At 35.2% G+C, this 15,970-nt stretch overlaps 1 protein-coding gene across 3 annotated transcripts in view; it reads left to right on the top strand.

The window, feature by feature from the left end:
* The window catches only part of LOC111059567 (neural cell adhesion molecule 2), a 374,852-nt gene that overhangs the window by 261,477 nt on the left and 97,405 nt on the right, over window positions 1–15,970 (top strand). The window contains exon 2 of one of the 3 annotated variants that reach the window (XM_039428156.1): window positions 3,682–3,753. The exons of the other annotated variants lie outside the window; for them this stretch is intronic. The gene's annotated coding sequence lies outside the window, so the exon portion shown is untranslated. The remainder of the gene's footprint in view (window positions 1–3,681; window positions 3,754–15,970) is intronic. 3 annotated transcript variants of the gene reach the window in all.

Raw genomic sequence — 15,970 nt, 5'->3', positions numbered from 1 at the left:
AATTTATTTTCAAAGCCTTTCAGTATTTCATTTACTACAAATTCAATAGCCATCACTGTGGAATGCTTTGGTCTAACCCCATATTGATGGCAATACAATAAACCCTTACATGTAAAATACTCATAAAGCTGAATCGATACACACATTTCAATGATTTTGCTTACAATAGGAACTATGGCAATGGGTCTGTAGCACTCTGGTTTACTGTGGTCCCCCTTTTTAAAAACAGGGATTATCTTTGTCAATTTCAGAGAGTCTGGGAAAACCCCAGTTACAAAAATCAGGTTTATTAAATGAGTGAGAGGAAGCAGTATTGCATCAATAATGTGCTTGATAACATAATTAGATAGATCATACACATCTGCAGTCCGTGATGAACTCAACTGCATAGCAATTGTCCTAACGGTGGAAGAATCTATCTGTCGTAAATGAAAATTGTCTTCCCGCTCACTTCGTTCCCATACAAAGTTTTCAAGTAGCTCAAGATGACTGGGTACACCATCAACTTCCCCATTATTTGTCTGAATGCTTGAGTTTATGAAATAACTGTTAAAAGCCTCTGCAGAAATAGAAATTTTCTTTGATGCTCTCTTACACTGCTCACTCTTGACAATATTCCATGCCACTCTACACTTGTTTCTAGAGTCCTCAATTAACAGATCATTCGCCTCTATTTTTGCCTTTGTTATTGCAGAGGCATACAATTTCTTATATTTTTTTTAAATTCTTCTTATCCCCCTCCCTACTTGTCGATTTCCACCTATTATAATATAATATCAATACAGCTCTCATATTACCAAGATCCTGATTAAACCATCTATTTTTCTTAAACTTACCAGCCTTCACTGATCTAGAAACAATTGAACATTTCTCATTGAAAACTGACAATACACATTTCAAGACTTCATTAAAAGCCAGGTTAACATCACTTATAGGCCTACTGAATAGAAAAGACCAGTCAATATTCAACAGACTAGAACTGCAATTCCTTAATCTTGTTTCTGTTACCAATCTGGATTTTACTATTTTCCTACTACTCTTACTATTAAATTCCTTATGATCTAACTTTAATGTAAGCCATATACCGGCATGATCTCAACAATAGTGTATGCTATATTGTGTGCAGATTATGAACAAAAATGTCATGTTGTAGAGGATTCATACATATTTTACAAAGCATTTTTCAGCTCCAGTAGCTCTTAGTTTATAGTAGAATCGATGAGTTCCTGGTTTATGATTTTATTGAAGTTGTGACTAATTTGTTGTATGATGATCACAGACAACTTGTTAAAATTTCCACACAATCATAATATGACTATTATTTGACAAGCAGCTTTCATCCTGGCGTCTTCCGAAATTGGTCCATCACAGATCTCAGAAACTTATTGTTCGGTAAACTTGGAGAATGCGCCTTCTCCTGCTGTCTCTTGCTGTATCACTTGTTATTGCTGTGAAGCAGTGATGTTTCCGCTTCCGGGATGGAAGAGCAATCATTATTCGGCTCGGCTGTTTGAGAGATGCGCTTCGCTGAAGATATGCATGTATTCGCATTCCGTTATACGTTATTCGGCCTCCACTGGAGGCAGATGTTGCGTATTATACATGCGCCGCCAAATGTATTCCTTTTGGTTCCGTCTACCTAGTAAAGGCTCACTAGCAAATAGCGTTCTTGCTTATCGTCCAAATACAGTGGAATACAAATACCGGCACTTGATACAGATACTGTTCCCTTCCATTAGATTCTGTTCCCAAGAATTTTATTGAAGGTTATTTTGTTATTCTATCTAGTTCTTTGCTTGCGAATTCATAAGCAAACTGTTTTCCTTCCTATTGAACATTTTACAAACTTCAATAGACATTGAACAATTTGTATTGTGGAAAATACATTACAATAATTATAATCATTATCACTTCTTGACACCGACACTTGCTTGTTTCATCTATATATTAATAGGGAAACGGTTATTGTGCTGCTCTGTTCTAAGTAGTGTGCTAGTGAATCTCCAGTTATTTCAAGTTTAGATGGGATTCAAGGAATTGCTACTCTACTAGAAGTCAATAAACATTGACTTTTATTTCTCCAGTTCCATTCAAATTATTTTCGAGGAGCCCTTGCCTATACCTGTTTTAGCGTCTGAAAATATTCTTGAAAATCAACTGATCACACTAATTAAAGTGATGATTGATATCATACTTTTTACAATAAGCCAATTTATTCAGAGCATTTGAACTATGAAGGTAGTCTTCATTTTTATCATCCTCAACTTCTTGAGAATTCAGGTTAAAAATGACAACCATAAATTTACTGTCTGGGAACAAAAATGCCCAGATAATTTTCTTCATCATTGATTGTCATGGTGTGCTGACTTGATTTTCTGAAATATCCACCTAAGAAAATTGAACTAATTCAAGTATAGATTCGTGAAACTTTTCTCTCATTTGGTGATAACTACTTACATTGAGAGCAAAGGTAACTTTTAATTATATTACCTGCTACAAATACAACCCATCTATATGTTGTAGTATCTCTCATGATGTAGAATATGGAACCATCAACTTCTATAACTCATTAATCCCACCCTCTTGATAGATCTCACGTTTGAAACCAGCTCAGGACTAATAATCGACTGAATTCCAAAGAGCACTGTTTGTAATAAAGTATCAGCAATTGAGTTATCCAACCACTATGATCCATCATTTCTTGTCGTTTGTGGCGTAACAGAATAATGATAGCGGGTGAAAACTTATTAAAGCACCACTGAAATATATCTACTGAACAAGGCAAGCCACTTTTCCAAATTGAGCTTTAACGTGAGCCTCTTTGTCGAAGAAAATAGCTGCATACATAAATTTGCGGTTATCCGTTCCGCTCGTGAACTACTCCAGTCCAATACAATTTCTGCTTTTCCTGTGGAACGCATTAGAGCACATTGAGGGTTCTGCTCTTATCTTTGTGAACCATCAACACAATATATTGCCTTCAGCACCAGTCCTCCAAACAGCACATTGCTGAGAGTTTTTCCACCACGCTAATAGTCCTTTATGCTCTTTTTATTTCGTGTACTCAGATAAAATCCTCCATAGAACTCTATCATGGCGCATGATGAAGTATTATTATCATTTTATAACTACAAACAGCATCAAAATCCTTTTCCATTTTTGTACTGCTTCGATGATGGAAGAGTCACTAGACTTACTAAAAGCCTCAGTAAAGATCATGCAAGTCAATAGTTCACTCACACCACGAATAAGATATGATCTAATTCATGTAAAATCTGAAAAACGCATTGTACTGTACCAATTTTTTTTTGAATCACTCATTATTTTATAGTTTAAAAGTGTTTAGTGAGTGTGATTTTGTTCATTGATTTGTTTTTCAGCGATATAAATTCAAAATTTCTTGTTTTTAAAAGTTTACACTGAAAATTGAACACAAATTTACAAGTGAATGAAACACAACCTACATTATGGACTAGTGTATTAATCTGAATTCGGGAAAGGAACAGTTTTGGGCTGTACCTTTTAGTCCTTCCCCAAATATTGTAATGATTTGTTCTTTGTATCTGAATAGATAATTGGATGAATAGAAATAAATAAAATGACCAAAAATAATGATACTTCGAATCCTCCAATCGAAATGTTATCTATTCTAGAAATTTTATTTTCTTTTCTGTGTTACAGGTGCGGTGTACTCAGCTGTTTTATATTAAAAACAGGATCAATCTATTGTGTTTTTGCAAGTTTTGGGTTTCGGTGAGTGCCACTCTTACTTATCAGTTGATTCTATATTTCTATGGATGCATCCCCATGGATTTCAAAACTTAGTGAGTAAGCGAGCTACTTTGTGTGACTGAGGCGAAGAGCCGGAATGGAATCTGGTACCAGCATAGGAACAAATTGATTGAAAAAATATTATTCTGCAGATCCAATGAACCATCGCTGCTTACTCCTTGAGGTGCAATTTTGGAACACTTTTTTCAATGCAAAACAATAATTTCATATTGTAAATGGGTTAGACTCTTCGATCACTAGTGAAGTTTTTATATAATAAACACTACTCTTGACTATCCATTATTCTCTTTGGAGACGCCTACACGTGCCACTAGAGTACAGTCTATATATCATTGGGAATTCTATGTGAAATGCCACTTTCATCGCTTCTCTACCTTGAATGGAACATCCAAGATCCTCACATTAGTCACATTGATCAAGCCTGACCGGACAGTAGATAATCCGTGGATTGTGAAACACCGACTCACTACACCAAATCCGAGAATACCACAGTCATTCTACGTTTGGCATGATTGTGAGCTTAGAAAATCAACTCATCTTTATGCACGAATGAGCAAAGAGCTCGAAACACCCACTTTGTGGTCGCTTTCCGAGAGCTATTCGTAATCGAAGTTTAGATTGAAGGGTTATTTGCTGTGGGCTGTAGAGCTACCGGAACCGATTCCACATGAGTCAAGTTGGATAAATTAAAATATAATGACCGAATCTACAATCGCTTCCAGTTTTTCAGTAGATAATGCTTAAACTTTGAGTTCTATTGGTTTAACTTCCACTACTATCAAGTTGGTATCAAACTCGAAAACAAATTCGAATGATTGAAGTGGAATAATTCCCAATGAAAGTGAATTCTTCATCGTTCAAATTAGAATATTATGATACTAGTATTGTATAGTAATAGAATAATAATATCATTGGTCATCTGCTCCGAGTTTGATGGTATAGAAAATTGAATTTGAATAATTCCTTTATTTACCATGCCAATAATAACTAAGAACATATTATTAATTATTGCAGCAAATTTGCATTCAGACGAATTTACAGGTTTATATTCAATACAGACAAAAACTTCAAAGTTGTTCGATGAAAAGTGTAGAGCTAGTGTTGGTCTGGAGCCCTGAATTTTTTTGGAAAGAGTTCCAAACATTGGTTTGATTGATCGACTCTCTAAAAACCTACATCACTGTATTTCTGATAAGGTAGAATTAAGTCAGTAGAAATAATTCACTCCTAAAAGGAGTAGATATATCTTTAGATGGAGAGAGCAAAAATGATAATGGAATACAGATGTCAAAAAAGTAGATAAATTTCGGGTAGATGATAATGCCGTAGATAACTGGCATAGATTATGATATAACTTGAAAGTGAAACAATTAAACCTACTCAACACCAAAGTGAAGCGATCACTTGAGATATCTCTCAGAAGTTTGAAAAACCTCTCGAAGAATAGAACAGGAACGAGAACATTCATCATTCATATTAAAAATATCATTGATGCCAGTTTTTCGATCAAATGTTGAATTTTGAAGTTCTTACCGTAGAAGCAGTAGAAGATAGAAAAACCTGCTGGTCATCATAAGTAAGGCACAACAAACTGAGTCTGTTATCGAAAAGTAGAAATATTTGGAATCTCAGTTTAATAAACAACTACTAATAAAGAATAGAAATTCAATGCTGTTCTCGAACCCCGACGTTTATAGCGTTTTCATCACAGTGTAATGATAAATTTAATAACGCCAAATATTACTGATGAACAATATTGTTCGCTTATTGAAGCATCGCTCTTCATTCACCAATTTTGCATCTTCCTTTCATTGTGAATGATATTTTCATTGTCATGAGCCAAGAGAGACCTGCAATGATTGTGAGGAAAAGTGGCAAGTTACGAGGTCATATCAGTCAAAACGAGGAAAACAACTACTGCTTACTCAGACTCTGTTGGTATTTAACTGTTTAACCTACTAAATACAGTACTCTTATTGTTCTGTAAAGTGGAATAATTCTGAAATTCAACACAATTTTAAACTTCATGATTGATTCAACTGTTTCCTGATGGGAGATAAGAATCTATAACTTGAACATAACCAACGAAATAGAATAGTAAATAAATAAACAGTAATAGAATAAAATGACTTCTCTTTGATGGAGTGGCGAAGTTTGAACAGTAATGTACACTATACCACAAAACCACGTCTTTAGCAAAGAATAGTAAACAAAAGATACAGATATAATAAGAAAACAGAACTAATGAAATGTAATAATCAGGATTTATCCTTGCCAAGTTGAGGGTTAAGTAATACAGCGAGAAGCGAACTACTTTATTGTTGGCTGCAGTTTTGTAGTGTTGTGGTGACTCTACACTCAATACTCGATAAGGTTGTTGATGGTGTTCCCCCCCCCTTGCACATGCCCCTCCACCATAACAGCAGGTACGCGTGGAACCCCTAGCGTGTGTCCGCCTCATATTATTTATGCATGGAATAATTTGCATTTGTTTGGTCCAAAGTGGACAAGAGGAATGCAAGCGTGACGGAAGTTCGGTTCGCGAGGTGAAGGAGTGAGTTGGAAGAACTAAGCTGCCGAATTCCTTTCTAACCGCGTCACCTCAGCCCATTCCTGCTACTGGCACAATTCTAAAGCACCTTCTCTATTCTCTTCCACTAGTGAACCTTTTACCAATTTCTAAACACTTCTGACAACTTCTCAGAAACCAACCCTTCCATCCCCTCAACAATCTAAAATGCATTGACCCACTTACACGATTCACATTCTTCAAACGGTTTTATTTATTCAAATAATGTTGATTAATTCAAACTAATAAGTAAAACGTTGGAAGCGTGTCGTTAAACTGGCAACACTCCACTCGAACACTTGAAGGGATATTAGAAATATATCTTGAATTTCTCTGTGAAGGAGTAACGCATTTAACAAAACACATCCAAGTTCTAACTTGAGGAGTTGCTGATGAGAAGGGGCCATATTATGTAATAGAGGACATCTACATTCTAAAGAACAAAGAAATTGAATAGTTACAAAATAATGTGTGGGTTTCATAATTTATGTTTCAACACATTGATGTCACTTAATCGAAACTGAATCAGAATAAGAATCATTCCTAGATATAGTCTACAAATCGATGAACCATTGTAACAGAAGTTCATGCAGTTAAGTGAAGGGACAGGTGTGATAAAGCTTTATAAACTGTTCCAACTAACTTTATGTAGCACTCTTGAAACTCTAAATAAGGTGCGTATGGTGGAGCTGATTGAATGGCAAATGGATACTTTGTGCCGAATTTTTCGCCTGAGTTGCAAATCGGTGGGTCGTAAAAGCTAACATATACCACAAGTGTCTGCCGGGTCTCGTAAACTTTTGCATTTCATGTTCAAAATGTCCATTTCCCATTCTTCCACTTTTCGTATACCGAACCACAATCATGCACAAACTACTGCCCCTGTATTCTCCTCTGTTACCTACAATGTTTTCCATTAAAACCTTTTCGCTTTTTTCATCTCTGTATTCTCTCCCACATCCAACCAGCTTGACATGGCACTTTTTAATAGGGTACATTTTTTGTGGAAAGAAGTGCAGATCTCAGCCCGAATGAAGCAGTGCCACTTTCCCAAGCGATTTTGCACCCTTCCTATTCTCACCAGTTACAAGTTTACCACTTCTCTTCTCTGCATTGAGACACTTTTTATTAGTCATTTGACATCCAACCTTGAAGCTTCCCTTAATTAATAATTCTTTGAATGATTTTCAATTATGTGGTACGTAAAGTTTAAAATTATCATTATCATTTATCAGCTTATACTTTATTGTACTGCCGCGTTTTACATTATACATTATACGTCCTCGAATATAATTCCGCTAATTTTACATATGAATGCTTTGTTTCAGTGCATTTAAAAAAAAATCAAATCTTGAAAGAATTAAACTTTTGTCCAGTTACACACATATATAGATTTTTAGACGAATGATCATTTGATTTTTTTTATAAATTCCATCAGTTCGAACATAATGAGTTCATGTGTTTGCCAAGTACCTTTTCATCTGGTAGAATTCATAAGGACGGCAGAAAATCGTACGTCCATGAATCTATGTGTGTGTGTGTGTGTGTAACTGGCTTTAGAGTTTAATGATCGTGGCACCAGAATACGATAGTTGCAAATTCCATTTTTGCTTTTTCATTATCGAACTCTTCTGAAGGGGTTCCCCTTTGGTCTCATTCACAGGAATTGAGAGCTCCTGCAATCAAGTAAAAAGCTTCTCACTCACTGGACGTATACAGAGACTACTATAATCACCCTCAAATGTATAAAGCAGGCCTATATAATCACCCTCAAATTCATAAAACAGGTCTCTATAATCACCCTCAAATTTATAAAGCAGGCCTCTATTATCACCCTAAAATTTATAAAACAGGCCTCTATAATCATCCTCAAATTTAAAAAACAGGCCTCTATGATCACCCTCAAATTATAAAACAGGCCTCTATAATCACCCTCGAATTTATAAAACAGGCCTTCGGTTTAAGTTGACTTTAAATTATCGTTGATAGCAAGACTATTTCAACAAGATCCAAAAATTTGAGAAAATATCACATTCTTGAATCACTCTCTCTCTCTCTCTTTCTGTTTCTGATAGCAAAATGGGATTGTATTTCTTCGAATGACATGTGTGAAAAGTTGATCGACTTCGCTAGTGAGAGTGTATTTGCTACATTTTCTGTGCGTTGGCTTGTTGGTGCGAGGCCGTCGGTTCTTTGTCTTGACTTTTAATCCGTCTAATATCTACAAGGAGAGCAGAATTGCTTGCCGCGTTCACAACCGCGATGGAAATTCGATATGACTCCAAGAACTGGTAGGTAATTTATCAGCCGGAAATTGATGGATGCTTTAGAAAATATCCTTGTTCAAAGAACAATCCTGCTTCAAAGAACTTCGTCATTCATCTACACTACACAAGGCGATCCACAGCTTCCATACTACTTCGGTGCCTTTCCTTTCTTTCCTACATCCATTCCTTTCTTGTAAGGGAGGGTATCTCATCCAATGCAAGTATTGTTTTCTTCGAATGTATTCTTCTAAAATATATGTAAAGCTTATACCGACCACTAGATACCATGATTATTCTCCAATCAATAATTGATGGCATGAGCTAAAATGAAATAGGATAGATTCGATTGTAAATCATCATATTGAGTTCAATATTCATACATAGAAACTATGAATTCAAGATTCAAGATTTCTTCATTGCGGAAAACATTTGTACAAAATGCAAAGCACCGTCATAAAATAAACATGATAAATACAAAGTATTTACATCCAAAGAAATAAAAATTCAAAACACAAGCATACAACAGCACAAAATACCCTCAAATTAGAAACTCCTCTTTCCTATATGGGCATATTTGAATTATAATGGTTTTTAAGGCTCTCTTAAAATTATTCACATCTAGCTCTTTCAGATGTTCAGGAAGCTTATCATAAGCTCTTATACCAAACTCCTTGAAGCAGTTCAATGTATTTGCATAATTGCACTGTATAACTCTAAAAAAATCACAATTTCTAGTGTAATGGTTGTGCACGTTGCTATTTACAGAAATACTTGCTAAATTAGTTCTTACATACATAAGACACTCAAGAATGTAAATAGCTGGTACAGTCAGAATTTTGAATTTTTTGAATAAATCTACACAATGAAACCGACTATTCACATCAGCAATGACACTTACTGCCCGTTTATGTAACACAAATAATTGTTTTACATTCGTATCATTACCCCAGGCAACCACACCATAATACAAATGAGAATGAAGATAAGCAAAATACACTGAAATTAAAACACTCTTATCAACAATGAACTTCAATCTATTTAACATAAAAATTCCCTTCGACAGTTTGCCACATAATATTCTGATGTGTAAGTCCCATTTTAAATTGCTTTGAACTGTTATACCAAGAAATTTTGCATTGTCAGGTTGTAATCTAAAACCAAATTCCAAGAGTTGAGTTTTCTCCTTATTAGGACACAATGAATTAGATGCTGTCCAATCTTCAATTATCTCGTTCACTGTAAGCAAGCTACCAGAAAGACTATTCTTTATTTGAACAGCTAAATCATCAGCGAACATAAATGGTTTTACATTTTTACAACTAATTGCTGCAGGGAGATCATTTACATATATAATAGAGAGGATAGGGCCCAGTGTGGAACCCTGTGGAACACCTGATGGAACTTTCAAATAATTAGAAAAAAAGCCATCATAAAAAACAGTTTGATATCTATCACTCAAGTACGAGGCAATTAAATTGGTTGAAAAATCATCGAAACCATAAAATTTGAGCTTTTTTAATAGGATGGGATGAGATATCGTATCAAAAGCTCGGCTCATGTCATGAAAGCTGCCTAGTAGATTACACTAGAATAGATCATCAATAGTAGATTACTACTAGTAGATGAACTATAGATCATCGTAGATGAACTATAGATCATCGTAGATGATCTATTATAGTAGATGAACTACTATAGATCATCTATAGTAGATCATCAATAGAATAGATACAGTTTTCCATAAATTCAGATATAGCTGTATTCGTGCTTCTATTAGGTCTGAACCCAAATTGACTATCGGAGAACAGTGAATTATTTTCAAAAAACTCAATAATTACAATCTCCATTGAGGATGAATAACCTCTTTTGAGGAGCATTTATTGAGTGGAGCTCTTATTCAAATGATTCAATAATCACTCCTACCAAAGGTTGAAAATTCAAACGCATGTGTTATGAAGTCATTCTGTCGAGGAGATTTTATTCGTGAATTGTTACGACTGGAGCAGATGAAACGAGGAAGTTTTGCACGCGAAGTGATAAAAATGAGGACGGAAATAAATAACGCTCTTCGTCTAATCTGAGTAGTATCAAGGAATTACTCTTGAATGAATTATTGAATTCTGAGCGAGTTAGTGAACTCTAATCCACTGCTTGGATTCGGATTAACTCATAAGTTATAATGAACGATTTCAAAGTTGCTGTTCATCAACTAGAATCAGATGCACCCTTACTTTAGTTGGTTCTAGAGAAGAAATACGTACCTTGTTGTAGCCCTACCAAAGTACTGTCGTAAGAAGGTTGAGATCCTCCCGGTAATAACTAGTGGCAATGAATTGAGCAAAGTTTAATAAATCACCTCGAGATAGCATTATCGTAGATTCTCATTAATTACCGTGCCATAAATCACGATTCCATTCATATTCACTCTTCACTCGAGATTGCAGCCTCTTTGCCGCCGCACTAGCAATCTTACAGGATGAAAAAGAGATAGAATCGCAACAATGATATTGTGAATGATGGAACGCGGTGATAAATCACTTCATAAGCATAATTCTGGGACCGGAATATACTAATTTGTAACTGAACGTAAATGCCTTCCTAATTGACAAGTGATGTATGGGATTTCGACTGTAATAATTACATTCATCATGAAATTGGATTATTGCGAATCAGTGTCAAGAGAATAGCATTAGACATCCATTTCATTGAATGTAAGAAACCGATCAATCATTAATTCATCAATTATCATTTGAATACAGTCTCAAAATTTTCATTACTTTGTCCGGTGTCAAAGATATAGCTTCATTCTGATTTCAAAAATCAAATGCAACTTTATATTATCTTACAATATGGTGTCCTGGTTAACGATAATTCAACTCTTCAGGTTTTGAAGAGTTATTCAAGATGTTGAGGTTTCGTAATCATCATACAGCAGTTTTTTTTTAATTTTTGGCGATGACAGACGTCTGGATCAATAAACAATTTCTCAATCAATGGATGATGATAATCTGAACATTCTATAGCAGTTTCTTATACAGAAAAGACAGAATCCCATGCAATAGGTACACAACTACTATTCGATATGGAATGATTAGGCAAATAAACAATATTTGAGAATGAGATACTCTTGGCAGTTCTAGCGTATGATAGGTGGTATTTCATTTTTCTTGATTGATTTTCAGATATGACCTCCTCATGTCCCAATCATACAGAGTAATAAACGTGTACCTTTAATAGCTTCAGGTTCACAACAGTTTCATCTTCTAAGGTCCTTTTCTCAATCACTTTCTTCGCAGGGCCGATGGACACAGCTCCTCAAGTATTTCTGTTAGATGTCAGCGACAGACATTGCGAAGAAAGATAGAATCACACATGCCCACTAATGAAACATGAACATGGAACAATCCTTTGACATGGAAGTAGTAGAGGGCAGCCGAAGCTTAGATGCAAATATGGAGGGACTGTCTGTGTGTCTGCGCGTCATCAAAGGGATGTTTGTTATTTCTGTTTTTTGACATAGAAATGCTTTGTCGACAACGATTGATGAAAAAAATCTGTGCTGATTATGAGCTGATAGAGCATTAAATTATCTCCAATTTGATGTATATTTTCACTATTTACGCATTTCCCTACGGCTGTTGCAGCAGTTTTAGTGTTGAGAGTGAAATTTTCTGTTCAGCAACAAAATAGATCAGTTGACAATGAAATTTGGAGGGAATTGTTATGTGGTTATATGGTTATCTGGTTATCTGGTTATGTGGTTATAAGGTTATATGGGTATATACTTATGTTTAAGGGATCTCAAAAACGGCTCTAACGATTTTTTAAGAAATTTGAATAAAATTAGGTTTATGATATGAAGATTCGATTGCACTAGGTCTCAACCCTTGAATAACTCGCTGAACGACATTAAAAGGATAAATATGTCCTTTAAAAACAGCTGGAAATTTTGTCGTCTGTCGGTATCATAATGGAAGAGAGTGAACGAGTGCATGTGTGTGGGAGTAGATATAAAAGGGCGGTTCTGGCTCCTCCGAGGATGTGCAGGCATGTTCAGACATGCCTGGCCACTCCTTATCTAACCTGACCTAACCTAACCTATTTAAATTTTTAATTTTCAATTCTTATCATGTCATGACACATATAATCCAATGTCTATTATAAGATAATAGTATTTTTATAAATAATTTTCCCTTTTATCAATTTTGTATGTCAATAGATGTTTAAGGCGGTAAATTCAAATATGAGACGTTCCATGAATGATAAGATACCAAGTTAAGCTCCATGGGCCTGGTCTCCCTTTGTAAGGGTGACCAAAGATCTTTGAATATAATTTTTGAGTTTGAAATTAGTTTGGAACCCACCTAAAGGTCCACTGACCTGTTATCATCATTACCTGTGCACAAGCCTGGAGCTCATGTGGACATCATCTTCATAAAGGTAAGAAATCACCTTACTATACTCTCAACAAAGACTGTTTAAATGACCCTCACTCCACCTACCCCTCTCACATGACTAATGGCCACACCCACGAGTCTTTATCAGCATCCAATTCCTGTTCCAACAAGTTTGTATGACATCATCTCTCAACTATCTTACTATAAATACCATAGCATCGATATGCATTGGTCAGTTTGATAATGTCAATGGTGCAGTGAACATGGATACTTCTAAGATGTTCAATGTGCCTACACTCTGTGGTGATAAAATCAAGCCTACCAATCAGCGGTTTGGTTTGTGGCTTCTAACAGAGAACCTGTACAATAACAACCTTGTGACAGACATTGGAGATATTGATTACACTGCTGGAGAAGAACTGTTGGTGCAGGATGACTCAAATCTTGTGCCTATTACATAACCTTTTTGTGACAATATAATGCTTATGAAAATCTAAAAAAGGATATATATGGTGCATTCCACTGTGGCAAATTCTCTAATATGGTGAAAGCTGAACATGGAGTCAAAGCAAAGCTGCTTTACCTATTGGCAGTGGAAGTGATATGTCTCGAAAGATTCTACAAGTGCTTGGAAAAGACAATTACAACAAGGTGAAACAAAAATACCAGGAATCAGTGGGTATATCTTACAAAGTGGAGCTTGCAGACTTATCAATTGCTACATTGATGGAAGAGCTACTGATACTATTGGAGCAGCTGAGGAAGGAGTACTTCTATCTACTAGACTTGGATATAACATAGGACTTTGCTGGAATATTCAACAAGAATGGAATGAGTGACTTTTTAACTACAAATCGTTGTTTCTGCTTCCAAGGAGAATATAAAGAAGACTATAATGTGATAGTGGATAACAACAAAACTGTTGGGATTGATTGATCGACTTGGGTTAATAGTAATGTAAGGGTAAAAATTTATAATAAGTTTGTATGTCAAATCACAAGCCCTGGTGTGAACAATCAGTTACGTAACCATATTGTAGACTTTATTGCCAGTCCAGATACAAGATTACGGGAAACTTTTACCTCTGATGCAGCCAAAATGCATAGTATTACATATTTGGAAGCTACAATCTATAACTACAGTTTAGCAAATAGAGTCAACAGCAAAAACTTTGACCCTATTCAGGATAGCTTGTCACTTTTGAATAGTAGAAATTATTTTCAAAATGCTCCAATTTATTCTGTGTCCTTGGCAGAAATGTGGACAAAACTGAAAGATAATTTGAAAAATAAATGTGGTCTGGCCTATAATGATCTTCTACAGTATGTTTACTAGGGTAATAGCAATACCAAGAAATTGACTGGAGTGCAAGTAAAGCTCCCTACTGACCCACAACATAGAAATAGAATAATTTCTTTTGTTATTTCTGTATTCAGTTTCAATTTACTACCTACCAATTATGCAGATATTTTTGAGGACCCATCAACAAAAATAATAACAGTTTCTCACAAAAGTGCTATATTAAGAGTGGTTAGACATATTTCTCCAAGTCAACCACAGTTGGATGGCTTTATGCAGAAAGCATCCAAGCCACACCAAGGTCAAACTGAGATATTCACGTTTCAAGTTCACAATATACAAAAGTCTGTAAATCCAACCATTATCAATATTTTTGTCCAAATTTTTGGTCAGGGTATACATTTCTCCTGTTTATTTTGTACAATAACTCTAAAAAATCGAAAAAATAATTTTTCAATTATTTTTGTGCGTTGGATGCTTTCTGCAGAATAGGCTACTGGACAAAAATGACCTTTATACAAAAAGCATCCAAACCATACAAACCTAAGACAACACTAATAACGTTCAAGCTTTTGCATATAAATTAATCAATAACTCCAATCTCCATTAATATGACTATTCAGTTCCACATTAGAATATACATTCCAACTTTCTTGCATTTTACAATCATTGTAATGTGACCTTTAGAATCGTACAGATACTTTTGTATGTTGGATAATTTCTGATATAAATCACAATGCTGGTTATTAGGGAGGAAGTTGTCATGGATGATGGGTATTTACTCAAGATAATGATAACTAAATGAATTATTACAAAAAAATCTTGTTTCAAATCATATATATTTAAAAAGTTCAAACATTCTAAAAAGTTACAAAAAAATCCAAATAGATAGGTACCTATTGTAAGAATTGAAATCAGTAGCCTACATTATTGACTTTCTGTGTCAAAATCAAGATTTGCCACATTATACCCTTCAATGTCTCCACAAAAGTTAGTCTGGGTTGGCCCATTCTCTAGACTTTCATGAAAAAATTGGGCATCAGCTGTTCTCAAATGTTTTATTGATACCAAGTCTTTGAGTTTTGCCTCCTGTATTGGTTTTCCAATGGGCCACAGCAATCTCATCTCACTCAAGTTAAAGAGCTGCTCTGGCCTTTCTTGATGCCTTTTTGCCCGTCTTTTTATATCGATCACATGCTCTGTGCTGGAGAACGATTCCATCATTACATACAAATGAAATGGTTCATTCGATTCCAGTTTGATCTGCCTAATATGGAACCAATTTACTTTTTTATTTTCTACAGAAATTTTTCTGTTTGTTATTTTTTTTCGACACTGACTGTCAAAAAAAAGTCCTCCTTCTTCATCTCATATACGATGAGTGGCATCTTTTTCCTACAGCTTCTCATAACGTTCATGTAGTCTGTAGGAAGATACAGTCTTTGTTGATGCTTCAGAGCACATTCGATGTCACCAAACATTGCATCATTCAGCAAAAAGCTGTGCCCAGAACATGAAAATTTTAATGTTACTGTTTTCAATGTAGGTGAGGAATGCAGCAGAGATTTTAGGAATAGAGTCAGCTTGATATTTCTATTTTGGACTCCACATGCATCACTCCATAGAATGAGGTGTTCAATTTTTTCAGA

The sequence above is a fragment of the Nilaparvata lugens genome, chromosome 5 (assembly GCF_014356525.2).
Source record: "Nilaparvata lugens isolate BPH chromosome 5, ASM1435652v1, whole genome shotgun sequence".
NCBI classification, from domain to species: Eukaryota; Metazoa; Arthropoda; class Insecta; order Hemiptera; family Delphacidae; genus Nilaparvata; species Nilaparvata lugens.
The sequence above is the reverse complement of the archived record's forward strand: the minus strand, read 5'-3'. Positions and strand labels throughout refer to the sequence as shown.